General features: G+C 44.8%; 1 long non-coding RNA gene across 1 annotated transcript; it reads left to right on the top strand.

Moving 5' to 3' along the window:
• The first annotated feature begins 1,458 nt into the window (after positions 1-1,458).
• Positions 1,459-20,569, top strand: LOC122185044. The gene is made up of 5 exons (XR_006180708.1): positions 1,459-1,540; positions 2,209-2,379; positions 11,747-11,936; positions 16,637-16,769; positions 19,928-20,569. It is a non-coding gene; the product is annotated as an uncharacterized LOC122185044 (long non-coding RNA).
• The last annotated feature ends 7,357 nt before the right edge of the window (positions 20,570-27,926 follow it).

Below are 27,926 nucleotides of genomic sequence, written 5' to 3'. Positions count from 1 at the left end.
TAAAGGCTACTTGTGTTGACTTTGTGCTTGAGAAAGAGGAGATAAATGCCCTCAGTCCCAGCAATTCAGCACAAAAACATCTATTTCAGTGCAACCACCAAACACCTCAGCGCTGGGAACATATATTTTTCTGCAAATCAAAATGTGTTCTTTCAAAACCATATGTCACTGATGGATCAGCCTGATTAGCTGGGCTTTCTTTTGTGAAGGTCAAGCTGCAGGTAAGCGCTTTCATTTGTGTTTGTTGCTTTTGAAGCTGGGGAAGAGTTTCATTCCTAGCAGTTATCTGCTTGGCCACCAGCATGGAGCGTCACAGCTCATGGCAGCTCCATGAGAGGTTGAAGGTGTGATAACACCTTGGCTGATCTGCCTTAACATTTATGTTTAGTAGAGCCAGCTCTTTCCTTGCAGCAGGGAGAACTTGTTTGTCTGACCCTACCGGGGACTAGAATGTAACTAACGTTGAGTAAATCAAGTGACTCTTCTACACAGAAAGAGAGCCTCCTGAGATCCCACTAGCAGGACTCACAACTGCGGCCAACAAAGGTATAGGTTTTCACTAGTGAAAGTGTTTTTCCTAGTGAAGGACTTTGAAAGAGTTCCTAGTTGAAGTGCTGAGGGTAAGGTAATCTGGCAGGGTTCTTAGAGGAGAAAAATGCCATCTGCTGCCACTCTAACATACACCAGGATCTTAAAAATGGCTGTTTCTTGGTTCCTATACCTTGCTTAACTCAGGTAGGTTCTTGGGATAGCAAAGGCACTGCAAATCAAAGATATTACCAGTAGCATTGGCATAATAGTTGCTGTGTGCTGCTGTACCCACACTTGCCCACTTAGACAGCCCTCTCCTAGAGCAGTCAGCACCAAATACTGGAAAAACAGCACTTGGTTATTGATAACCACCATTGATTTCCAATGAACCCACTCATCGGATAACTACCTTCTGAACAGAGCGGAGGTCTGCCTTCCTCTGTGGCTGGGAAGATACCACATTGAGTAGTTAGCACATGAAGGGCAGCATCAGAATCTGAACTCTGTCTCTGGGAGATCCTGTGACAGCAAGAACTGCACCATATTCCATCACTCTGTAGTTGCCCTGGTATGGAAGAGCTTATGCTTACACCTATCACCCTTTATCACTCTTTCCTGGAGAGCTGAATTTTCTCTTGGTGAATGTACCAAAGCTCTGTGGAAATACAAGAACTCCAAGGGCTGTACTGATGTACTTCAGGCAAGTTGTAGACACAGTTTTCTATGTTGTGCTCTGGGGATATTTTTTGCTCTGTACCTCTACTGTGGCCTCCAAGCAAATTCAGTTTGGAACTCATCACTGCAGAGATCTGTTAGTTATATCCCTGGGTTGAAAGCTGCTGATGGTATCATTTTTGAGGGTAACTGCCCCAGAATGTGGCATGCAGGTGTGGGAAATCTGAGTGATGCCCTTCCTCTCTTTTCAGTCCTCTTCCAAGCGGATGATGGCTTTGCTTCTCCAGGATGCAAAGACACTGGCCTGATTGCTCTGGAAAAACTTTCAGCCAAGGTAAAGCACAAAATTCCCTGGAAGAGCCTGACTCAAGGGCTGTTCCCTTGGTAACCATCACCTTGTTGTTATGTTGTTATTCAAAGACAATTTCTAAACTTTAAGAGAATATAACAAGGAGCTGTTATGGGGCAGAAGGAGCCCCTGAACAGGGAAATGAGTTTCCTCTGCTCATGTGCAGAGCAAGGTTTCAGGCAGAGAGGTGCCAGGCAAGAGGCAGATTGCTATTCCCTTCCCTGGGGACTATGAGCTTGTTGTGGGGAGATATGAGAATGATAAAGTCCTTTCTCCCTTTCTTCCCAATCCCTTTCCTTCAGAGGCTGGTTGGAGGATAATGTCCAGGTTGGGCTGGCTCCCCAACACCTCTTGTTAAGCTCTCAGGGGAAGGTCACTTGTTCCCCTTTGAGTTCTTCAGTGAAACACTGTTCTCTGCCCTCCTTTGGCTTCACAGAATTGTAGAATCATGGGATCATAGGGGTTGGAAGGGATGTCTGGAGATCATCAAGTCCAGCTCCCCTTCTTATAGAGAATTGTTTCAATGTGGTGGTTTCCTGCTCTGCTCCCCACGCAGGGCAGCAGACGGAGACTATGCCTCACATGTGGATTGGTGTGGGCTCTCAGACATGGGGCTGTAGAGCAGTAGTATTTTTTTACTTTCCACTCTGTAGGCTTTGGCAATCAAGATTGACTTTGGAGACTGACTTTGCTTCTTGAACTGTTCTGGACCTGTTTCTTCCCAGCCTTTGATTGGATACACCATTTTTGTGATATACCACAGCAATCCAGCAGCAATTCCACGCTTACACATCTCCTCTAAGAAGACAATAATTCTCATGGAGGTAATTTCTTGTGTCATTTTGGGAATACATGGGAAGTTCCATCTTCCTTAGTTTTCTTGCGTCAACAGAGAGCAGAAAGCAGGCCAACAAAACTGAGTAAATTCATTTTCACAGAAAGATCCTATGGCCTCTAAACATGATCCCACCCAGTCAGAGTGTAGGATGGGTATCTCCCACATGTTGCAAAGAATGAGTGCAGTGGGAACTTTTTGTCTAGATGGCTGTCTGAAGTCTTCCAGTTGTCATTACAGTATAAATACAGCAACCTACAGTTGCCAGTTACTACTGCCTTGTATCCTACATGAATATTAAAAGCACATGCCTGCACAAACCTCTACCACTGCAGATATACAATACATATAAAATATATTCCTGTATTTATTCATAGTTACATGCTCATTTATCAAAGAGGCAATCTCTGTTGACGTCAATATAATAAAGGGTCTCTCACAGCAGTACTGCCAGGAGCCCTTTTCCTCCAGAGACTGTAATGCTGTCATGAATATGACAACGAGTCAACATGGGATAATGCTGCATCAGAGGGCAATAATTCTGGGGAGATGAAGGGCTCTGGAAGTGCAGGTTAAGGGACATAGGAAGTAATACAAGTGCAGTAACTTCCATTTCTATTTTTGGAGGAGGGTATGAGCCTTTGAATTGAGGAAAGTGGTAAATCAGTGCTCTGGTTGGTATCCTTCATGCATCACATGGAGTCGGTGTGACTGTGTGAGTTAACTGAGCACTAACTACTTCATGCATTTAAAGGAGATCCCTGCTTCATTGGGAGCCTTTCTTTGTTCTGAAGCCGTTGTAGTGCCATGGGTGATTTATGGTTTTGTGTGGAAAACACAGAGGATGCCTGCATTCCCGTGTCCGTGAGGAGGCCTGCCTCCATTCGTCACTGGAGCTCACCACTTGGAAGTCTGCTTGGATGATTATCTCCATCTGACAGTGAGGTATTGGCTGTGGTTTGGAATTACTTCTCTGTGTTTGTGCTGCAGTCATAATCATGAGGTCTTGACAATTTCTTTTTGATTCCTGTGATTTTGGCCAAGCGCTAGGTCTTTGTGAAAATGCTTACAGATCTTGATGCTTCATAAATATGAATGGGAATGACAACTTGGATCAGGGTTATAGAATGTACACTGTCCCTCTTGCTCTTCCCCAGAGCTGCTGTATGGGGCAGGAAACTGATCAGGTCTCCCTTTTCTCAACTCCGGCAGTGCTCATACTGCCTTGGTGGAACAAAACTATTTCTCAGAAGTTTTTGGTGGTTTTTGAAGCTGGAGGATGTGAGGACTTGGTCATGGGGGTTTTTAAACTCTCATACCTTTGTGAGATGGGACAGTGCTGCTTTATCCCCACATTTACAGAGGGAGAAGTGAGACCCAGTGATGCAACACATCAAAGGCTTCACAAGGCATGTGGGACAGAGAGCAGATTTTGACCTAGTTTTCTGTAGGTCATTACTTCTTGCTAGCTGGATGCTTGCAAGACCCAGTTTTGCTTTCCTGATTGCTTCATGACACAGAAAGTAATTTGGGTAACAGTTACTATGGTACCATCCTATGAGGCTGGCATGAATTATGGACTTCAGCTGACAGAAGACCATCTTGGAACTGCTGTCACCTGGCAAAGGCTAGGAAAGCCTGCTCACTGCAGGCATGCCCCAGAGATGGAAGGTGTTTTACCCCTTCCCCATCATGGTGATAAGTACATCACATCCTGGCAGGGCAGCAGCTTCCCAGGGAACATTGGCGCCAGACAGCCTTGCAGAGCAAACGGCACGTGGTCTCAGGGAATGCTTTCAAACAGCCGTCTGGCAGAAGAGGATTCATCCAGATGAGCCTGAGAATTTATATGCACAGCTGATATTGCTGGAAAGCAGAACTGGCATGGGAATAGCTTACGAAGTGGGAATGCAGGGGAATCTTCAGCAAAAGCTTTTATCTCCCAAACAATTCAAGCAGCTTGGGTGAAGCATAAAAGAGGTGCGTGCTCTGAAGCAGGGAAGGGAAATAGGACTGCTTCTGCATCTATTTATATACCTGAAAAGCTACCCTAATGATAAATAATTGCAAATAATAATCACAATATCAAAAACAGGAAGGGCAAAGAAAGAGCAGCTCCCTCCCTCCCCCTTCTCCAGTGCTGGTGTTTGAGATGTCATCCAGATATGAAATCTGAGCCTGTTTCTAGTGGAAGGAGAATGGCAGTCAGTGTATCTTTATCACAATCTCTTTCATGCTCCAATGAGCTCCTTACCCTGTGCAGCAGCAGCAGCACAGACAGAGATGCCAACCTGTCTCTGAGCAAACGGAGAGATTTGGGCTGAAGCCTCAGCTGACTCAAAAAAAGACCCCTGGGTGTTTTTCCAGAGTTGACTGAGGGTTGTTTTCCTTCTCTCTCCTGCCTTGTGCTAAGGTTTGAGATGGCCCATGACTTCCTCTGGCCTGAAGGTCACTTTTGTGCATGGAAGAGTTATCAGGTTCATCATCTCCTGCAGATTATAATGCACTTTATCCTATTTATTTTTTCATGCAATCTCAGCACTACAGCCTGAGCAGGGAAGGGAAGACTGAAAGCACAGTTTGCTTTTAACAGTGGAGAAACAGTGTCATGGTCTGGCAGGGCACTGCAGGGACGCTCTGGTTCAATAACGATTTTGGAAGATGCTGTGTTGACGTGCTGATCCACCTTACTCTGTTTCTCTGAGGCAAGGAAATATCCAGTCATTCTCCAGTAGCATTAAAACCTAATTCTGCCTACGTCACAGGAATATCACATTAGAAACCCTCAAGAAACCCTTGTTGAACCACTCTCAGAAGGGAGCTTTACACCTTGTGATCACGAGCTTCATTTGTCTTCTTTACATGGTTGAGACAAGAGACCTGGAGAAAGGCACTTAAATGAGTTGGGTTTTTAGATTGGTGCTCTGAGGCTCTGCACTGGTCTTGATGACGGAAAGCTCTTCTAGCACAGCAGTCCCCCTCACTTTGAGAGAGGATGAGTGAGATGCTTCAAGGGCAAAGAGCATTCAACCATGAGAAGCAATAAAATCTGAGAGAGAGCTGCAACCAGACCTTGATTCACCAAGGCACCAGAGACCAGGCTTCAACTCCCAAGAGGTCTCCAGCAACAACAAGCATCCAAAGGGCAGGCATCACTTGATCACATGAGCCTCACTTTCGCATCATAGTTGCTGTCTGCCTCAGCAGAAGAATTTTGTTTCATTTAATCAGTTTTAAACTCCTACTCTTTTTTTTTTTTTTTCTTCTTTTTTTCTTTGAGAAACTGGAATCAGTAAGAACTATGAAGAAGAAAACTTCAGAACTGATGGTAAATGTCATGGTCCCAGATAATGTGCTGTATGTCCTCCAGTGTGGAAAGATTCCCTGTGAGCACAGTGCTGAATGAGAGCTGGGATGCACGTGTATGACCCTGAGTCCTTTTGCTTGATCTTTCTATATTTTTCCACATCACTGATTAGTTAACAACTTGAGATATAGGATAGATTAATAATAAACTTTTGAGGATTCTTCATTAGGTTTTGTGCTGTCGTGTTCAAGAAACACATTGATGTGATACTTAGGGTGACATTGGTGGTAGGTGGACAGTTGGACTGGATGATGCTAGAGGTCTTTTCCAACCTTAATGATTCTATGATTCTTTCATTCTATGACTTTTGCCCCCAAATCTTTCCTGCAATCCCCATGTTCCAGGCTCTGAGCACAGTCTTATGGCTCCATGCAGGAGCTTTTCTGCACAGAATTTTCATTTTGGCTGACTCGATACAGAGGCAGAGCAGCAGGAAAGCAGCACTAAAGGAGAATTGGTTGACAAGGAGGAGGATGTGGAAGCAGATGAGGAGCACTTGGGACTTTGGATGAAAAGTAGTTCATCCCTTCTCAGCCCATTAATAAGTTAATAACTTATCAGAGATTAACTTAACACCTTGAGGCACAGAAGACATTGCCTTGTTCTCACATTAGACTGGCTCTATTGTAATTCCTTTATCTTACCTTTCTTTTTTCCCCCCTCAGCTATTGCATACTCATCTGGGGCCACACTAATATAACAGCATAAGATTCAATTACAAAAGACTACAATAAGAGTGCAAAATTCTCTTCCTGACATGCTGAATCACTGCTCAGAAGCATTAATTATTGAGTGGCTAGCGGAATATTTTTTTCAAGTTGCAGTAGAAAAAAGAGTGAACCCTATGGCACCTCCTATGCAGGGAGCAGCTCCTACTTAGGATGTTTCTGGCTTTGCTGATTCTTGAGGCCAGTCAGAAGGAATGGGGACAGGAGAAGGAAAGGGGGAGATGAGGGAAAGCAGCACCAAGCTGGCACAGTCCTCTCCTGGGGAAGGAGCAGACGGGATGTTTGGCTTCTTTTATTTCCCTTGGTCTATGCACAAGGGTTTTTATTACAAAGAAGAGGAGGGAGCCCATGTGGGGAAAAGATACAGGTCTAGCCACCGGGTCTCTACTCTGCTTGGGAAGGGGATATTCTTATCAGCCCGTTTGATGTCTTCCTGAGAGCCTCAGCATTGTGCCCAGCACTCAGCCATCCCGATCCCTATCACCAGAGCTGCCAGTACCTCGAGCTTATCTCCTTGTTACAGGAGTCTCATCTCTGGAGTACCCATGCACATTTTACATGGTATCAAGAGAAAGAACAAAGTAGCCTATCCTTTCATTGGCAGCTTCAGGGGATGTGGGGTTTGAGGGGACCATGGAAATGCAGCTTCTCTCTCTTATCTGGCAAGGTGCTTGCAGACTGGGGCTTTGAGTCAGAGCAATGGGAGACGCTTACGTTGCTGCTTTCTATTCTGTGAACCCAAGGATGTGTAAGGATCCAGATGGGTTAACATCCCTTCTTTTATCCACATTAAGTCATGGAATTTAACCTCCTCTAAATTCTCAGCTATAGATGGATTAGATAAACTGGAACTAATGAAATATATTTGCTGCACAGATCCAAATTCAGCTCCCAGCATCCTTGGAACAAATCTGAAGAAACAGCCATGCTCAGGGCACGGGCTTGCCCAGGATATCTCTGCAGACAGGAAGGGTTGGGCTGTTATTTCAGCTGGAGCCGCTCCTGGCTTGCAGATGCCACTATGGACTTACATGGAGATGACAAAGACCAGATGCTATTCCCTCATCTTTCTGTCATGCCTCTCTGTTTCTATATTTAAATGCATGTATTCTGAGGGGAGGAAGACTTGGCTTCAGGACTTGTGCACAATCCTCCTGCCCCACATGGTTTTGCTCTTGTGCTGACACACAGTGACAAAATAAACATCGTGTGAGTGAAGAGGATGACATCAGGATTACAAGCAGTGTTAAAGGAGACAGAGCTGCCTCTCACAGATGGTATTTGCATGTGTAACACAGGCTCCAAGGACTCCTATTGCCTCCCTCCTCAACTAGCATTGTCTGTTCAGCTCTGAATACATGACTCCATTTATCAGCTCTATGGACATGGTGAGGGTTTCCTGCAGTCCTCTAGGGATGAGGAAGTTTGACTGAGGCTGCAAAAAGAGCTGGAGATGGAATCAGACCAGTAAGCAACTGCAACGTGGTGCACAACTTCATCCTACCCTCAAATGTCACATCTGGCCATTTGTGGAGGTGGCATATGGGGTGGATCCAGTATCTGGTTCCACAGAACTGGGCTCAGAGCTGCAGGAGCCAAGGACATCCTTGGGGTTTAACCAGAGAGGATAATGCAGGTGTATTTGGTTGGTAATGGGGAAGGTCATAGAAGCTGAAGATCAGGGTAGAGCTGCTCTTTCACAGACACAGTGATATTATAATGGCTTTAATTGGGCTGTAACATGACATTGCATTAGAAAAGCAATATATGCTTTTCTGTGATCTAGAGAATTTGATTTAAAAATCATATAAACTGTGTGTTGGTGAGAGATGGTATGACATGCTCACTGCAGAGGCAGTGCAAAGAGAGCTTCACCCTCACCTGGATGAAATGATGAGGTTAGTAAAACCTTGTAACTTTATCTCTCCTACATACCTCTGCTGAGACATACATAACACAATGTCATTTTATTTTATTTTACTTTATTTATTTATCCTTCTCTACTTCATTTTCTTTCTTTTAGTCACTTTATTTTATTCTATTTATTTTATTTACTTTTGTTACATGCAGTCTGTAAGCTTACATTATGTAAGACCTAGCAAGTATCATTTGATGGTTGTTTCCCTTTGCTCCTTGGGAGACGAATGATGTTTTATCTGGTGATTGAAAATGAAAGGCACTGCATCTCATTTCTTATTCCTTGTGGCACTCATTTTGGCATTCTATGGAACTGTGGTTCTGAATGGAGATTGCTCTGATGTCCTTATCCATTCCCCCAGTATCAGACTCAGAAATCTGCAAGGTGTGACCATTAGTACAGCAAACCCACTGTCTCTCCAGGATAAACTCCAGGATAAACATTGCCTTCTCCCAGGACATGGGGAAATGGCCACAAGTTGTATCAGAGGAGGTTTAGATTAGACATGAGGAAGAGCTATTTCTCTCAGAGTGGTCAGGCACTGGAATGGCTGCCCAGGGAGGTGGTGGAGTCGCCGTCCCTGGCAGTGTTCAAGAGGTGTCTGGATGAAGTGCTGCGTGATGTGGTTTAGTGCTTGTGGTGGCAATGGTGATGAGGAGATGGCTGGACTAGATGATCTTATAGGTCATTTCCAACCTTGAATTCTGTGATTCTATGATTCTATAAAGTCACTCAAAGTACTGAAGTCCCTCAGCTCTTCTTTTCTCCTCCTTTTCTTCCTTCCCTTTCCAGTCTTGGTCTCTCTCCTCTGAATGATGTTGCAAGACTTTGTGTTTAATTAAGACACATTGTCCAACCAATTTGGAAGCAGAAAATAGCAGGATATGTTTTACAAATAGGAACAATTCTTGTTCATTATCCCTTAATTGAGGCAACAAAAAGGTGCTGGAAAACATCCATCAGATGCACATTCATATACATCATCAGAGAGGATTGGATTTAGGAACTCACAAAAGCAACATCGAATGTTCCAATCAAGAGTTATACAGACAACAGGAAAACAAAAAATTGGAGACACAAATACATCAGAATTAGCACAATCACAGATTACATGTTTCTGGAAAACACATTCCCTGGCTCTTCTCCAGGATTTTCTTATTTCATACTCCTTTTCTTTCGTTCCTATTTGTGGTACAGAAGTCACTGTTGCTGGCCTATCCTTTGCCAGTCCATGCAGCTTCTCATGAGGAGGAAGGTATCGTTCTGGGGGGCATTGCAGGAGTGGCTGGGACAACGTGATCGCCAAGTTGGAAGCTTTCACCCCAGTTTGAACACAGGGCACTCTAAGGATGACACATTGTTCGTCTTTTCCACCCTCATTCTTTCACACACTGAAGTTTGGTCTCTCTGCTAAATCACTCTTCTTGTGCAGAGGAGATAAATAACAGGAGAGAACCTGCTGAGGGAGACATTTTGAGCCTGGAAGGCCAGGAAATCTCTTTACCCACTTAACTATGCATTTTAAAGCTTGCTTGGCCTCTTCTGAGCTCATTTACACTCTAACACCGGGGCCCCCACAGAGTCAATCTTTATTCCCACTGGTCTGTTAGACTCACATTCTTTGGCTTGTCATTTTTAAAAGGTGCTTGAGTTTTAAATGAGGGACAGAATATGCCACAGACCTTTACGATACCTGCTGAAGTGTATGTGCACCTCTGTGCTTCCTGGAAGGGAGGACATCATCAGGAAAAATGGCATCACACCTCATCAGACTGTAGTAATAGACCAAAACATGATAGGATGCTGTTAAAAATTCTCATGATTGGTACCCACAGCTGTCGAGCTAATTATTCTTGCTGTCTTGTCATAGATAGTTATATGGTCTCCAGGGTACCTCAGCATTTCACAATCTCTAATAGAGTTCTCTTCACACACTCCTGAGAGACACCTCTCTGCTCTTACCTTCCCTCTCCTTCATTCCACTGGGATGACTGAGGCTCAGCAGCCTATTCCAATGCTGCACTCTGCAGTGCTTTCCCTTGAGCAGCACACGTGTCACCAGCTTTATCTAGCTCAGTGTCAGATGTGGAATTTAAGCTACCATCATTTATGGAAGGTGATGGGAAGCAGCAGAAGGGATGTCTGAAAGGTAGGGGACTCCCTGGAGGGGAATCTTGTGTGGTCTAAGTCCCCTGATGTCTAGAGGACATGAGTCCCATCAGAACTATCCCATGGGTCGTGCTCTGGGACTGCAGACTACAGTGAGAGCAACACGTCCCTATACTTCATGAAACCATGGATGGTTTGAAAGAACCTATTCTTGCAAGAACACACCTCTACTCTGTGCTGTGAGACCTCATCTGGAGTACTACATCCAGATGTGGAGTCCTCACTGCAGGAGAGACATGGACCTGCTGGAGTGTGTCCACAGGAGGGCCACACAAATGATCCAAGGGATGGAGTACCTCCCCTGCGAGGACAGTCTGAGAGAGTTGGGGCTGTTCAGCCTAGAGAAGAGAAGGCTCTGGAAACCTGTGAGCAGCCTTTCGATATCTAAAGGGGAGCTATTAAGAAAAAAGGGGACAGGCTCTTCAGTAAGGTCTGTTGTGATAGTACAGGGGGAAATGGTTTCAAGCTAAAAGAGAGATTTAGACTGGATATCAGGAAGGTTTTTACAGTAAGTGTGGTGAGGCATTGGTACAGGCTGCCCAGAGAAAAGTGGTGGTGCCCCATTCCTGGAGACACCTGAGGTCAGGCTGGACGGGCTCTGAGCATCTGATGGAGCTGTGGGTGCCCCTGTTCATTGCAGGGGAGTTGGATCAGATGGCCTTTAAGGGTCCTTCCCAACTCAAACCATTCTACGATTCTCTGATTTTTTTGAACCTGAACCCCAGCCTGAGGAAGTTTTGGAGACATTGCTTGAACTCGGGTGAGGTTTTCATAGAATTATAGAATCGCTAAGTTTGGAAAAGACCTCTAAGATCATATAAGTCCAACTGCCCCAGGGAGGTTGGGGCAGCAGACTGGCTCTGTGCCTTGTTTAGGCTGGGAGCTCCCCAGAGCAGCTCTGTCTTTGCCTTCAGTGAAAAATTCCCCCATGATTTTCCCTTGCACTTCCTCCAGCAGCTGCTGTGACTTTCCTCTGTTGTCCCCGCAAGCCCTCCCTGCCTTGTTTTGAAATCCCCACTGCCTACCATGGAAAGTGTTTGCATTGTAGCTGGCATTTGTTGATTTTCTTTAGGTGGCTTAGGGCTGCAGGCATTCCTCATTACTTTTTTATTAACCAATCTGAATACTCATTTAGCCTTACTAAGCGTGTGCTGGTTTTTAATTCTTCCTTCAGAAGCATCTGTGCAGATCTGTTCCTTGGTCCTCAGTAACAACATAGGATCCCATGCAGCAAGGAGGAGGCAAGAGATGACAGCTCACCACACAAGACCAATCTGGGTGACAAAGCAAAGTCCTCTCTTTGCCTTCCTGTGCAGCAGGACTGCCAGAAGTTACAGCAGTGCAATACTCAGCAGGATGATAAGGTATGTTGCGTCGGACAAACAACTTTCCAAAATACTTTCCAAAATTAATAATGCAAAGTGGCAAGACGATAGATAATAAAAATAGCTGAAATGGTCGAGGGAAGGCAGTTGATGAAGATTAAATTGTCATTCAACTATAAGGTTAACAGGAGGTAGGAAAAAGAATGATTATAACCATTATGCGTAAAAACCAAGAGACTGGCAGAGAAACGTTGTGTTCTGACATCCAACTCCCATGCACTGCCTTGGACCTATTTTTCAAGTGCGCTGAGTACCCAGAACTACTCAAGGCAGGATGTAATTTTTTCCCTTCTGGCTCAGATGCCAAGCTGAAGGAAGGAGGTAGGGACGCTGGGTGGGAAGAGATCTGGTTCTGTCATTTCTCAGGTTGCAAGGCCTGATGAAAAAGCCATATCCAAGGAATGGATAATTATCATAGAATCATAGAATGCCTGGATTTGGAAAGGACCTCAAAGATCCTTTAGTTCAACTCCCCTCGTGTGGACAGGGTCACCAACCACTAAATAAGGCACTACATCAGGTTGCCGAGGGTCCCCTCCAACCTGGTCTCAAGCACCTCCAATAGAACCAGCTGCTGGGCAGAGAGGGAAGCAGATGTCCTTCCATCCTCCCTGGGATGGTCTGGGAGCATTGCTGGGGTGATGAAGGAAGGAGCTCAAACACCACAGCTGCCTGAGCTGTGTCTACTGGATAAATATGAATACTTGGTCTCTAGGCCTATTAGTCCGGCAGTTTGCTCAAGCACTAAATCCACTCGCACTCAAAAAAGGTACATTCTGCTGCTTTTTCAAGTGTCTTGAATTCTATTGTGTACAAATTTACAAATTAACTGCTTGAGTGTTGACTAACGCTGCAGCCTGCCGTCAAGGTAAGAGCCCATTTATTTATAGGCTCTTCAAGGACAAGAAGATGCTGTGTTTGTACAATCTTCCAGTAGGTGCACTGTGCACAGCCTAACAAACAGTTCCCTACCTCATCCATGTTTTGGAAGAGGACAAGACGTAATATCATAGAATCCTTAAGATTGGAAAAGATCTTTAAGATCACCTAGTCCAATTGTCCACCTACCATCAATATTGCTCACTAAGCCACGTCCCTCAGTGCCACATCTCCATGGCTCTTGAGCACTTCCAGGGATGATGACTCCCCCACCTCTCTAGGCAACCTTGTACCAGTACCCCACCTCTCTTTTTGAGAAGAAATTCTTCCTAGTTTCCAAGCCATTATGAGACCCTCAAGGAAAACACACAGCTTAGTCAATGCCAGCTGGCAGGAAGGCCATGCTATGCCATCAACTTCTGATGATGGCAGAGCTGCAAATGTATAATGCTGTGTGTTTGCAGTCCATAGAATCGCAGAATCATTAATGTTGGAAAAGATCGCTAAGACTATCTAGTCCAACTGTCTGCTGGGACTGTGATCCCTGGATGGTAGGAACTCTCTTTTTCTATTTCCTGGTGATGTTTACTTCAAAGGTGCTTGACCATATGGATAGCCCTAGTAACAAGAGCCCCACAGAAGAATTAATGCGACTCTGATGTGTTTATCCTGAGATCTCGTGGTACCTGACAAAGGAAAGGCATCATCAATTCTTTTTTTTTTATATGGGGGCAAAAAGAGGCGAAATTATTTACTAATCCATGCTCCTGCAGTGAATCAGTGATAGAGCAAGGACCCAGACCTTTCCAGCTGTGCTTTGAGGCTACCTGAAATGCCCACTGGAGCAGTCCTAAAACACTGACCCTTTGAGAGTGTGTCCTGCCCTTGCTGCTTCATGCGGCAGATTTTAGCCTTGCAAAGAACAGCTCACCTTTGCCTTGACCAGGACTGGGGCAGGCAACAAGCAGAGAGATGATGCTTTAGAGAACACTAGTTTAAGTCTGTGGCCAGATGGGTAGAAGAGCACACAGAAAGGGCATGCATAAAATGGAAAGGAGAGACTATGAAATGTTTGGTGGATGTAGGCTTGATAGCCAGTTATTTAACTGGATGTAGAGGAGCATGTATCACCAATCCTTTGGCCACTGGAGCTGATCAGGGATATCTGGACTTGTGTGGGGTACAATACAAAGTCTTAAGGAGATGGGAAGTGTTTTGCATTGGCTGGCAAGGATGCACCTGCATGGGGACAGCAGTGTTGCAGGTGTTCCCTTCCCAGAGCTCTGCTGGGACCTCAGCAGCCCAGCGGCACTGTGTACCTGCATTACTTGCCCCAGATAGTCAGCCACTGCCAATATTTAATTATACAGGGGAAGATATCACTTAGGCTGAGATGTCTTGGCTTCATTAAGGAAGCTGCAGAACTCATCATGCTCTCCCCTCAGGCTCTGTGAAGGAAAATCCTGCTGATGGAGGCTGCCGAGTCTGGAGGGGCTGGGAAGCTGCTGAGCCCAGGTTAGCAGGGGATTTCAAGTCAGGTACACCGGCGTCTGGGCGTTAGAGCAGCAGTGTAACTGAGTTCCCTGGCTGTTTAGATAGTGCTGTGAGCTGATTGCAAAATGCCTTTTGTGCAATGCGAGGCCCTCACTCTGCACCTCCACATATTTCATTCGTGGGGATGAGATAGCAATGAGGTGGTCATTCATTAGCAGTAAATAATCTCTCCCTATCTGAGGTAAGGGTTGTCATGGAATTGCTCTTTCATTTTATAGGGTTCTCTGTGATAAATTTATCTTGTAAAAGGTGATTAAGACACTTTGTTACATTTTAATGTGTCTGTAAGTCTACCTCTAATATCAGCGCTCACTTTGGATCTCTCTGGAAATAGTTAACTATCCCATGTTGTGCAACAAGACAAAGTGTGAGCCACACTTTGCACCACAGTGAGCCAACCAGAAAGCTCCATCCTGTGCTGACAAACCCTGAAGATGGCTAATTCCTATTTTCTGTTTTGCTTAGTCCAGAACTTCTCTATCCAGTGACACACAGAAACAGAGGTGCCCTGGTTTGGGAAGGCAGGCAATTATTTCCTGCCTGAAGGGAAAAAGTTCATGCTACGCTGTGCTTTGTGTTTTCTGCAGAGCAGCTCTGATAGCTCCCAGGCTTTCTCAGCTGTTTGTCAGTCACAGGCTCTCTTCATGGACTATATAAGGAGCCCAAGTACCTCATTAAGAAGGTTTCAATAGCTCTCTGCAGCTACGTACATGGCAATACATAGTGTAAAACCTAAATTAGGTGCTGTTAAAGACTCACAGGAAGGTGTCCAGTGCTTAAGCATTCTGTCTACACAGGAGGGAATGTCTGATCCCAGAAAAGACTCCAGCCACATCACCTCATCTGCCTTTCTCTTCTTTCTTAGCCACTACCCAGAATCTGATTTTTTTTGTGTATGTGACTGGGCACTGGGATGTCACCAGGTAATGCAGACTATTACTTCCTTCCTTCCTCTCACCTAGCATTTCTATTACTTTAATTTGTACAGCTTCAGGCTCTTTTCACCTATTTTAGTCTTCAGAAGACATATTGGTAAAACTTTTTACATAGTTTATTGAGACATTGTGCATCTCTTCTATCCATTTCTGTTACTCTGTGGGTACACGGAGACTGAAAATGGTACCATGGATCGTAGAATCAAATAATCAGAGAATCATTAAGGTTGAAAAATATCACTAATATCACCCAGTCCAACCCCAACCCCCACCATGCCCCTAACCATGCCCCTCTGTGCCACGTCTCCACAGTTGTTGATTCCACTACTCCATGGGCAGCCTGTGCCAGTGCCTCACCACTCTTTCTGAGAAGGAGTTGTTCCTAATATCCAACCTGAACATCCCCTGGCATAATTTGAGACCATTCCCTCTCATCCTATTGCTGTTTACCCTGGATACTTTGAAAGTTGACTGCTTGGAGGGAAAGCCTCTCCCACCCTGCCACATACAGACCTAGATGAAAGTGGTGATCCCTAATAAAGGCAGATAAAATGTTGCCTGATGGTTTTTGGGTGAGAATTAAATGCTCGCTGGCCTGTGTGTCAGTCTCTGGGATGTGCACTTTGCTGCTCTCCAGGAAGAGCAGGGCATTTGGCACAATCCCAGAGAGTGCCCTTCTGCTCTGGTTACAGCCCGTAAGCATCAAATGCTCTCATTCATTTATCGGTGGGTGATAAACAGCCTGGGAAATGCTGCTTCAGTCAGGTCACATTCTTGCTCTTTTATGAATGTGACATCTCTAAAAGTGTATCTGCTAATGTCATGAGAGCCAGAGGAAATCCCAGCCTGGTCCCTTGGTGCTTTCCTGAAAACAGCTGGGTGCAGAATGCACACAGGTTGCTACTTACGTGGCTATTTCTGCAGAAGATGGATGATTTAAACATCAAGGAAAAATCCACCCAATCTAGGATTTCTGCCCTTTAAATATGAGTGTAATGCGTTTGTGATTGCAGCAATGGGATTTCTTGCCTTGAGTTTGTGATCACAGCCACAATGCTGGCTATGCTGCCATATATATCTGCCTTTGGGATGGGAAGGGGAGTCACACAGAAACAGAATGGGCAGAAATTAGCCTGATTCAGGTAAGCAAAATGCTTTTTCGCTTGATCTCCACACCCAGGCTGCCTCCCCTTCAAGGCCAACATCCCTCTAAAAGATCTTCCAATAAAGGAGAAACCTCCATGCCAGTGCTGCATTTAAGGCACTGTTTGCTCCTGGGTGACCTGAGCCTTTTTCTCACCTTGTTTTCAGGAACCTGCAGTCCGGAAGAGAAGCAGCCCTGACATCCCTGTGTTCCTGCTGCTCAGTGACGTGGTTGTGTATGGGATGCAATCAGTGCTGTGCAGCTGCTCCTACATTAGTGTGCATCGGAGGCACTCGATGGGTATGTGCATGATCAAATATGGAGTGATGAGAAGCCTGCTTGTCCCACCTGGGAGGGCACATGCTCCCTTGTGCAGGCTGACCTTGGGGAGGGCTGCTTTTGAGATTCCCATGCAGCTGCTGTTTTGCATTGCAAGCCATATGGCCGGCACCATAAATGCTGTCTCTAATTGTAGCTCTCAACCTGCCAACGTCCAAAGCAGGGAGAAGTGTTGGGACAGAGGGTGGGGGCGGGGGAAAAAAACAAGCATTTGCTTGAAAATGAACCAGGAATCAGGAAAGGGTGAGAAAGGAAGCCCTGGGAGACAGCAAGATTCATTACTTATGTGCAAATCGCCTTTTCTGACCTCAGGTGCCTGACTCAGCTTTTTCCACGTCAATATTTTACAATAGTAAAAGTGAGAATGTACCAGGTGTGGAAAATGAGGGCAAATTTGAGTCTAAAAAAGCAGGGACGTTCCTGCTAATGAAGTACTGTGGAGAATCTGTTCCTAATCAAACCACTAATAGTAACTTTGTTCCTATAATCTGCCTTTTTTTTCAGTAAAGTGGGGTTACATGTTACAGGGATTTGGGGGGATCTGGAGCAGGACTGGATAGGGATTTAAAACAGATTGCTTGGTTCTATTATAACATAATATGAGGAAAAAGGTGGTCCTGGCCCTATCCCTTCCTGCCTAGGTATTGTGTCCATCTATCCTCAGGCAAAGCTGATGCAAAATAACTACCAGGACAAAATGGAGATGCTTTTCACCAGTTCTGTATAGAATTTAATGGGCAAGATTCGAGGCAAAGCATTGCTATGCAGAGGTTATTTAGTCTGTCTTTCCCAAGGGGAAGAAGCATGTGAGCAGCTTCTCTAATCAAACGGAGGCATAAGGATGTCTGTGATAGATTTGGTGCTGCATTCAAAGCTCCGTAAGTGGGTGGTGCTCAGGGAGCAGCCAACTGTGTTCAGTTTTGGGCCCCTCACTACAGGGAAGAAACTGGGGCCCTGAAGTGTATTCAGAGAAGGGCAACAGAACTGCAAAGGGTCTGGAGCATAAGTCTTATGGGGACTGACTGAGGGAACTGGGATGTTCAGTCTGGAGGCTCAGAGAAGATTTATTGCTCTCCACAACAGCCTGAAAGGAGGTTGTGGTGAGGTGGGGGTCAGGCACTGCTCCCAGTTAACAGTGAGAGGATGAGAGGTGATGGCCTCAAGTTGTGCCAGGGGAGGTTCAAGTTGGATATTAGGAAAAAATTATTCTCTGAATGAGTGGTGAGACACTGGCACAGGCTGCCCAGGGAGATGGTAAAGTCACCCCTAGAGGTGTCTGAGAAATGTGGTGATTAGGGATGTGGACAGTGGGCATGGAGGGGATAGGCTGACTGCTGTACTAGATGATCTTAGAGGTGTTTTCCAACCATAATGACTCTGTGATTCTATGATTGAGGTTCTCTAGCAGCCTCTTTCTGTCAGAGGGACAGCTGAGCTTGAGCAGCAAAGGTTTTGGTTCAGCAAAGTCTGGGGAGCACACATCCACAGCCACTGCTGTGCTGCCCGCCTTCTCTAGAGTAACGTGAGGGCAGCATCTCCTTCTACCACTCCAAAAAGAAAGCTCAGAATAAAGCCAGGGTAACCTAAAAGGGGGTGGTTGAGAGACTGTCCTGGTACTCTTTCGTGAGTCACTCATCCCTTCCCAATACACCCAAAGAGAGGGTCTGTCCTGGTTATCAACTTTGCTCCCAGAACTCATTAGCTCAAAGGAAAAAACACGTTTCAGTTCCTTCTTAGAGAACTTTAATTAAAAATCATGGAGAAAAACCCATCAGGAAAGAGAGAAACAAGAAAATAGGTAGACATCTCCACCTCTAATTTATGTGAGTTTAAAACCAGTTCCAAGATTGGCTTAATTACCTGGGAACAATGTATTTCTGCAGGATTGCAGATCAGCTCGTTAGCGATACACTTTTTTTTTACTTCCAGTTGAAAATGATAATACATCCCTCACTCAAAACATTGTCTCCCAATCACCATGGTTACTGCCAGGTTTTCCACAAGGACCCAGCATATTCATCTGTCAAATATGCTAATGGAGAACGGACCCTGTCACACAAAGGAGCAGGCTATTCAAACATACACTTGGCAAATAATTGTACATGTCAAAAGAATGATGCTTGTTATTTGCCTAATATTATCCCCCAGAAGTGGGAAATAGTTCAGCTCTCAATGCAAAATGGCTTGCCCTTATCAAATAGGCAATTTGCTGATAATTTAGACTATTAGAGATCTTGGGGTGGGGAGACAAAAGGGGGGGGTGGGTGGTGAATGTAAGTGGTCTTTTATAATTGCACTGAAAGCAGAATGGGGCATTAAGTGCCCCGGAGGTGCAGTAACGAGGAGCGTCTCGGGAAGCACTGCCGGCCGAGCAGAGGGGCTGCTCACGGCCTCCCCTCTCACCTCCACCAGGTAGCTGCCGGCGGGTGGTTAATTATAATTTAGAATGAACACTTTTATCGACTGCAGGCTTTTTTTTTTTTTTTCCTTATTGCTGTTTATCTTCATGATGGGCCAGTTTCCAATTTGTCTATTTCAGTAATTAAGCCAAAGAAAAATGTTACTGTAGGATTCTTCCAAGTTTCTGAGCTCCTGATGTTAACAGCTGGAGTTGTCGAGATTGTGCAGAAATTTCTGTGGCTGAGGCAGCGGCCTTTTCTCTGCTTTGGGGCACATAAATGCTCATTCCTCATGCTCTTCTACACCTCCTTCCTCGCCTCCATCTGCTCACAGCCCTTCTTCCAGCTTTCTGCCTGTCCCCAACACAGCTTTACCCAAATCCTGTGTAAATCCAGAGTGTTCTTGTTTAGATTTGGCTGAGCCATACTTAAGACTTTTATCTACAATATCCCTGCTGTTCTTCCCCTCTTTGGCTGTGCCCAAGCCCCCAAGGTGATGACCCTGTGACTCTGGCCCCAAGTTCTCTTGCATGGATGGGTACTGAGCAGGGATGGGACCACAAACCTCACATCACTCGTGCTATACAGAGGAAGGAGGAACATCTTAGAGCCCTGTTCCCTCAAACTGAAGAACCAATTAATGTCTCTGGACATGTATGAGGCTTTCAGCCTAAGTTGTAAAAGTGGCAAATACACAGACATCTCTGTTTCTTTGAATAGGATGGACAAATCTTCTCTCAGCATCGTCTCAAGACTGCTGGGCCTTTGCTGTTTATTCCTCGCGTGGTTTTGTATGGAATCATAGAATCATTACCATTGGAAAAGACCATAAAGGTAATCTAATACAACCATCAACCCATCACCACCATACCACTAAACTGTGAAATAGGAACCATAGTATCAGGAGAGGACACAGAATGTATCTCCTTTTTTTCCAGCCTCACCTTTTTCCTTTCTCCCTACCAATTCTCAACATGAATGGGCCACCTAACATAGTTCTCAGCCAGGTTAGATCCCATCTCTTACAAGTAGAAGATCGCTTCTCTTAATGCTATGGTTCCCTCCAGCCTGCCTGGGTCTGCGAAGGCTGGGATGGTGCAGCACAGTCGTGCTCTCCTTATGTGCCATTATTTGCCAGATGTGACTGAGGTACAGTCTTCCTGGATCTTGATTTCTGTCTGCTGAGCCTCCTGGTGCTCTCAGCAATGCAGTTTATTTGCCTTGGGGTGGATGGGAAGGTCTCCCTTTGAGCTGTGAAATCATCTTCTGTTGGCCCTGGTGAAGTCAGACCCTGAAATACACATGGGGAAGGCAAGGAAATGGTAGTGTGGAAACTGAGCGTAGGGGGTGATTAGTAAATGTTGGGACAGGAACCAAGAGGGGTCACATTTTGCTACCCTATGTGCTTGTAGCACTAAACACTAATTTTATGATGAGCAGAAGGAAGAGAGGGGAAAAAAAAAAGACAACTAGCAAGTGACCTAATCAGCTATTAAAATATTTCCAAGCAGTGAAATTAATACAATTCCCAACTCATAACTTATTTGTCTCTGTACAAAATTAACATAGATAAATAAATTAAAAAAAATAACCTCACCCAAACTGCTTCATAATAAAATGTGATCATAGCAATAATAAGATGCTTCAGTGCATGAATTTAGTTGCATTAATTCACCCCCAGGTGTAATTGACAGCTCTCAGCCTTCAGCTTTCTGCTGAACAGCCTACTGCGGCTGAATTATTATACCTGGCACTTCAGACTCTTCCACATCTCATTGCCTAATTGTCTTCTCTTCTAGTAGGCGAGTGTTAAACTCAGACATTAAAGGATCTCTGCCAATTACCTGAAGCTCAACATTTGATCTGCCTGAAAATCTCAGCGGTCCAGGGGAGGCTGCTCCTCCGCCTGCATCCTGAGCACTGCTCTGTCCTTCTGAGGGTGGTGTAAAGCAAGAGTAACTCTACTTCTGGTTGTAAGGGCATAAACAGAGGGGAAAATTGAGGGAATTCGGGGAACAAATGTGTTCACTCTATCCTTTCAACATCAATGCTAGCACTGGTACAGTAGCGGCTGCTAATTACATAGGATTTATAGAAAAATGTATTGCACTCTTTGTTTTCTCTCTGCTGGATTTACAGATGCCATTTGACTGTTGCTTCTGTGCAATACTTTGTAAAAGCAGCAGCTTTTCTGGGATTACCTCCCCACTGTATTGCTTCTGGTGCCTGCAGCTCAGTGATGTGTTTCAATCTGCGGTCACTGCAAAGCCCACGTAGCACAGTGGTGCTTTGGAGACTCTTGTTTGCAAACCAATCAGTTAAATTAAGAAGCTTGATTCTCAGTACTGTGTGATGACATCTCCAATTTAGCTGGTGCCCCAGTGAGGAAGTAAACAAACAATAAAAGTGTCACTATTCCTTCTAGTTCCATTAGACAAACAAGAAGTTTATTCAGCATTTTGGCAAATGAAAATTTAAGCAAACTGTCAAGGGAGACATTTTCCACATCAAATGTTTTCTGAAAGGGGATTATAACAAGAAAGAGCTATCACCCACCATGTCATTATAAACAAAGGCTCCTGTGAACCCCTTTTATTAAAGATTAGCAGCACTGATTACAGACTTTCCAGGCTGAGCCAAAGGCAAATTAGAATATCTTTTGCTTTGGGATAACTTATGCTACCTTCTTGGGCACTGAGATGATTACAAACTCCCGAGAGCAGAATACCTTCACCTATGGCCATCCATTGTCTGCTGTTTAGAAGCAGCCTGGCGATCTGTCTGGACCTATTTGCTGCCTGAGATCAACGCTTCATTCTGCCTTCTGCCATACAGTTCCAGGTGAGATCAGTCAGTCATGCAATTGGGAATCCCAGATTTTGGGCATTTCTCATGGATAACCTTTAAGGCTACTTCAGAAAGCATTTCCAAGCCAAGCGTTAATGAGCTCTGTTCCAGCAGGGACAGAATGGGAAGCTAATGTGGTGCTTAGCTAGCCATGTAAATTCAGCCTTTAGTTCCATGTAGTACCTGTGGGCTTGGTGCAGACTTGGAGACCCAAGAGGCTGGTTGGAAAGGCTGGTAAACATCCAATTCCTACTCTCAACTGTAATTCCTATGACACCCTTGCAGTCCTGCTGGATTGAACGCGTACCCATCTCATCTGCTGACTCCTCCTGCCTCAGAGCCTATCAGACCTCCAGCTTTAGACCTATGCGCATTCCTACAAGCAGGTGGACGCTGCTGAGTTGGCCTCCAGTCCCCTGGATGCATCCCGATCCCAGGACACTGCACTAACAGGCCAGTACTTCTGTCCCACCTTGGTATGCAGGAAGCTGCTCTCCCAGACTTTTTTTTTCTTTTTTTTCTTTTAAGCTAAAAAAAGCTCATCAGGGAATGAGCCCCACCACTTGCACAGTCACAGCATCAGTCTTTGTTTATGTACTGAACTGATGAGCAATTAACTTGGAGAAGATACATTATATGCGGAGCACAAGCCTCTTAATGTGCTTTCTATTAAGGCTGCCTAACACTTCCTATTATTAGACCCCACTTTCTGTCACTTACAACTTTTCCAAATTCTAACCATTTAGGCTGAAATCTTCCCTCCCGAGTGTTGCCTCAGGCTGGCCTGATCATATTTTGTGAGGAAAGCTTATATATGCCTTAGGGAAATCCCCAGGATGGTTGTGCAATCTGTGCTAATGGCTCTGAATGACACTCAGTGAGAAGGGACATGGGTGAGGCCATAGACAAAACTAATGCAAACAAGGCCATGTAATTAGACGGAGATGGAGCTAAGCTAAAGGCAGAGAGGTCTTGTAGAGAGGCCTCTATGATTTCCCACTGCATGCTCTTTGTTCATAATAACTGGAAGAGTGATCCTTCATTGCCTGGTCATGCCTGGTTACATTTTCCTGGACGCAAATTACAATACAGCTTGTCTGACCTCGGTGTCATCATCCCCAGCAAATTGCAGCTGGTTCTCACGTTTTTATTATGGAACACACAGCCATCCAGGGGAGTTATTCTCCCTCTGCTTTTCATCACGTGCACTTTCTCCTGCTCCTGAAGTGGCTGAATGCTTTCATAGTTGTGTGACTGGGAAAAGTGCCATGGGTTAAAGCAACAAAAGGTGTGAGCCTTGTAGGAAAAGGGCAAAGGATGGGGCTGTGAATATCCATAAGGGCCATGGATAATGCTGAGCAGCAGAAATTTTGGTAGTGATTTTGTTCATACTTAGTGAGAGCGGCAGTGAGGCAAGAGGTTTTAGTGAGCTCCCAGCCACCACAGCTTGGATACTTGCTGCAAAATGTAGAGCAGAATGATCCCTGTTGAGCTGCTTTGTCTTCATGTCTTACCCTTCCAGAGATATGTGGAGGGAGGGACCTCTTCCTTCAGACAGCAGTCCTCCGGATAGCCGTCTCTGGGTTGTCTCTGATGGCTTAGTTTCATCAAGATTCCATTGTGCTCCAGCACAGGTGGTATGACAAGCTGCGACCCCATTCCCAGAGGTCTCCCCACAATCTTATTATCTGAGATCCCAGTCCTGAAAATGGACAAGCTTATAAAGCAGCAAATCCCAGGGCCTCTTTTGTCACTGTGGGAAGAGCTGCCTGCACAGAGGATGAGAGCAGGGAAAGCCATGTTGCTTTAAACAAATATGAAATCAGATGCACTGAGGAATAAAAAAAAAAAAAAAAAAAAAAAAAAAAAAAAAAGCTAAACTATGCCAGCAGAGAGTTGGTACAGCAGCATCTCTGTTCCCTATGTATGGCACAGCCTGTTAATGCCTCCCGTATTGGTCTCATCCCTCCCCCAAACTAGACAAGAAGCAAACCCATTATCTGAAGGGCATTTGTCTAAAACTCCTCTTTTGTGCCTTGGCTATCTAGGGCCTGCAGCTGTCACTTCCCATTCTTCCTGTAATTGCTCCCACTACAGCTAATAATGCATTTATCAAGAAGGCTTTATTTATTTATTTTTCATTCTCCCATTATTATTATTATTATTATTATTATTATTATTATTAAGGTATAAAATAGGTCTTTTCCCACTGCTCCAGCAGAAAAACTGGTGAAAAGCAGTGGCTGTCCTGCTCTCCTGCCTCAGAGTATTGGTTTCTCAATATATCGATCCCCCAGAGTAGCCTCTGCAGTGTCAGGTTTTCACCCCTGATAGCTCCTAAAGTGAAGCTCTCACAATTGGACAAAAAGCAATCCAAAAAGCAATTTGCTTTCCCAATAATTCGGTTTCTCCAAAGGCGTGTGGTAGAAGGTATTTGTGCATTGCAAGGAGTGAGGAGTCAGCCTTCCCCAGGGGTTTCCTGCAGTGGAGCTGGGGTCAGAGGGCTTTGAATCCCCAGCCCAGGGCTGCCATGGTGGCTGTAGGTTCAAGGTGTGTCTTCCCAGGACAAGAGGGATTTGGATATCTTAAAGAGAGCAGCTGTTGAGATGTAGCTCTGCAGGCTCAACTTGGATAACATTCATCATTCCTACTTCTCTTTCCTCTTCTATCTACCAGGCCTTTCTGGATGACAAGCTTTGGAAATACCTCTTTTTGGTGGTACACCAAGTCCATGTGCACCTTATGGAAGAGCTGTTGAGATTTTCACTTTATCAATCAAGCGTGCTGTTTTATTTAATTAGCTTCCTTCCTAGTCAATTTGTGGCTATCTTTTCCTGCTTGTTGTAGGAGTGATGGGAAAGAAGCTAAGTCAATCAGTGAACCTACGTGTTCTCCCAAGGCTCTGTTCATCTCCCTCATTTAAATCAACAGAACCTCTCCCCCAAAAGAAGAAACTTAGCTGTCTCCCATTTCTGTCTGCAGTCTGTCTCCTTTTAAACCATGGGGGTATTTCATATATTCCTCAGCTTTTGGCTGCTATTTGTGAATTAATGGGGTGAAGCGATTTCCCTGAACTTATCAGAAAATCCATGTAAGACAGCAGAGAAGAACAGGATCTGGTCCATCAGGTTTACAAATATGGAGTCATGGCTCTCTAGGACACTTCTGATCTCATGGTCAGGCACTGGCACAGGCTGCTCAGAAAGGTGGGGGAGTTACTATTCCTGGAGTTGTTCAAGAAATGTGGAGATGTGGTATGTAAGGGCATGGTTTAGTAGGAAATATTGGTAGTCAGTGCGTGGTTGGACTGGATGACCTTAGAGGTCTTTTCCAACCTTAATGTTTCTATGAACTCAGGTGCTGACTAGAACAAACAAGTGGTCCAGACCCTGGATGCTTTAATAGCCATCTCTTAAGAAAGAGATCTTCTCCCCACTGTCCCATGAATGCATTGATCATTGCTTAGAAATTCAGCCTTTCATTCTGGTGAGCCTCATCCACGTTGTTCAGCAGAGATGCCGCTTGTTTGTCCTACATTTGTGTAATGCAGCATCTTGTCTGTCCTAGGGGAAAGCAAAGAGCAGAGACAGAAGCTAAAGTTGTATGTTTGCTGTATGGCTAAATGGCTGTGGAGTGTACAAGTTGTAATGGCTGAAAGCATGTCTTTACTGATGTAACAGAGAGCACATGGCTCGCTAAAAGGGAAAGATGATGGTTTCCCTGTGCAGTGTTGTTTGATTATCTTCCCTCTCCCCAAGCATAGACAACGTTGTTGTACTTGTTGGTGTTGATTTAAGTCAGTTTAATTTATCTGCTCCCCCTGCAGCCACCACAGTCTTGTAAGGCTAGCTCTTGGATAATTTTTTAAAGAAAAATAATTTTTTTGGACTATTCTAAGTTTTGTAAAATCCCACTGGAAAGAGAAATTTAATGTGAAACTTATTCCCCTTTCATAGTAATAATCGAGGGTTTCACTGTAAGTATTTTCTGTTGAATTGCAGGAATGGATCAGCCAAATAATTTTACAGCTTTGTGCACGTTGATGAATGGGTTCAACTCTAAGATACCTGAAGAGTTTCCCTTAATGTAGAAAAAAATGACCTAAGTTTAGACATACATCCAGATCCTTTAGAGAGGAATAATAAGCTTCTCAAAATGTTTTGTTTCTGATTGAGTAGAACATTACATTTAAACCAGAATGAATTGTGGGTGGAATTCCAATAAATTTGAAGCAATGATTTGCCCTGACAGTCCTTGTTTTATGAAAACAACGGATGATATCTTTAATTTAGAGTCTGTGACTCTGAGACTCTTGAAAGGCAATAAGTTTACATATGTGAAGTGTTAAGCAAAGACTTTTGCCACACCCCACCGGCATTCCTGGTGCACAGTGATGCTTTATGTACCATAGACTGTGTGTTTAAAAAAGGAGTTTAATCCAAGTTCTCTCTGTGTGATACTGCTATCCTGAGGGACGGTCTGTAAGCAGAAACCATAGTTTAAGAAGACAAAAGGGAGGAAATCTTTATGCCCTGTTTTACTCTGATGCTTCTCACTCCCCATTGGAAAGGGAACCTGTCTGAGCACGATGAGCTCTGGAGGCTTCCATGGATATGCAACGCAGGCAGGATTTTGAGTCCCAGTACTCCAGTACTGAGTGGAGAGCAGTGAGAGAGGACGTGTTCAGAGTGGTTTGTGGAATGCTGAAGTTGACAGAACCATTGTGGGCCTGATGCTGAAGAACCTCCCCCATGAGGAGTTTGCAATCAGACAGCTCTCCGTCTCATCTTTATTCAGTTACTTTATTTTCAGGAGCACCAGTTTCACTCTGAAGTGTAACAAAGCAAAAGAAGTGCTTAATCAGAAGCCTTTTGTCACAGGCCATTTAGATCCTAAAAGACAGATTACAGGGAGAGCAATCCTTAAAACCAGAACAGAACAGAGATCTCTAATTGCCCAGGATCCATTTGTGCAGTTGGTGATGTGCTGCTGAGCTGCCTTTCTCAATCAGGATGGGTCTATTGCCTTCCTTTTTGCCTCATTTTCTACAGCTGTAAAGCAGATAATCTCTCACTTGCCTTTGCATCTACCCTAACTGGGGCTGTGTCTCTTTCACACACTGGGTGAAGTGTGATCACAGCTAAGCGATGGCCATTAAACCCTATCAAATTAGGATTAGCAAGGATGACTTCCCACATTAGATCAATTTAAGTTATTGGCTTGTAGAAGGAAAGTGTGATTCTTTCCTCTGTTAGCTGGAGCATGGTTTTCTTGTGACAGCATGGGGTATGATTGTAGTTCTCCCCTTAAAGTCATCAATTCTGCTTTGTACCTCTATTGCACCCGCTGCCTTCAAAACTGAGCTTTTCCTTTCAGCCTAGGCTGAGATAATCTAGCTGCAGTTAATGCACAGAAAGGCAGCAGGGAGGTCTTGGGGAAGGCAGTTCTTCATCAGAAAGTTGTACAAATAACAGAGCAGACTAAGGTACATTTTGCTGAGGAGTGTTATGGCAGCAGCCCAAAGGTTTTCTGCATTCATGTTTAGAGAGAACTGAGCACTGATGATGAGTTCCAGTGGTGTGTGGCTGAGCACAGGGAGAAGAATCACATCTCTCTTACATGCTGTTGCCCCTTTGGTCCTGGGAGAGCCTTCCTGCCCCTTCCACTCCTATTTTTCTTGGATTCACAGGATCCTCAAAGATAAATACCACCCCACAGGTGAACCTGTTCTGATCCAAAGCAAATCAGGTCCCCACCAAAGCTGGTGCAGACATCACATTCCAGGTTAGGCATTTAAACACCTCATGAAAAGTCAGCACCTTGCATCCTGGACTTGATCCTACCAGGTCTCCAGTTCCTCACATCAGCTTCA

The sequence above is a fragment of the Lagopus leucura genome, unplaced genomic scaffold (genome assembly GCF_019238085.1).
Source record: "Lagopus leucura isolate 7727_CA_CO unplaced genomic scaffold, USGS_WTPT01 Super-Scaffold_100026, whole genome shotgun sequence".
NCBI classification, from domain to species: Eukaryota; Metazoa; Chordata; class Aves; order Galliformes; family Phasianidae; genus Lagopus; species Lagopus leucura.
The sequence above is the reverse complement of the archived record's forward strand: the minus strand, read 5'-3'. Positions and strand labels throughout refer to the sequence as shown.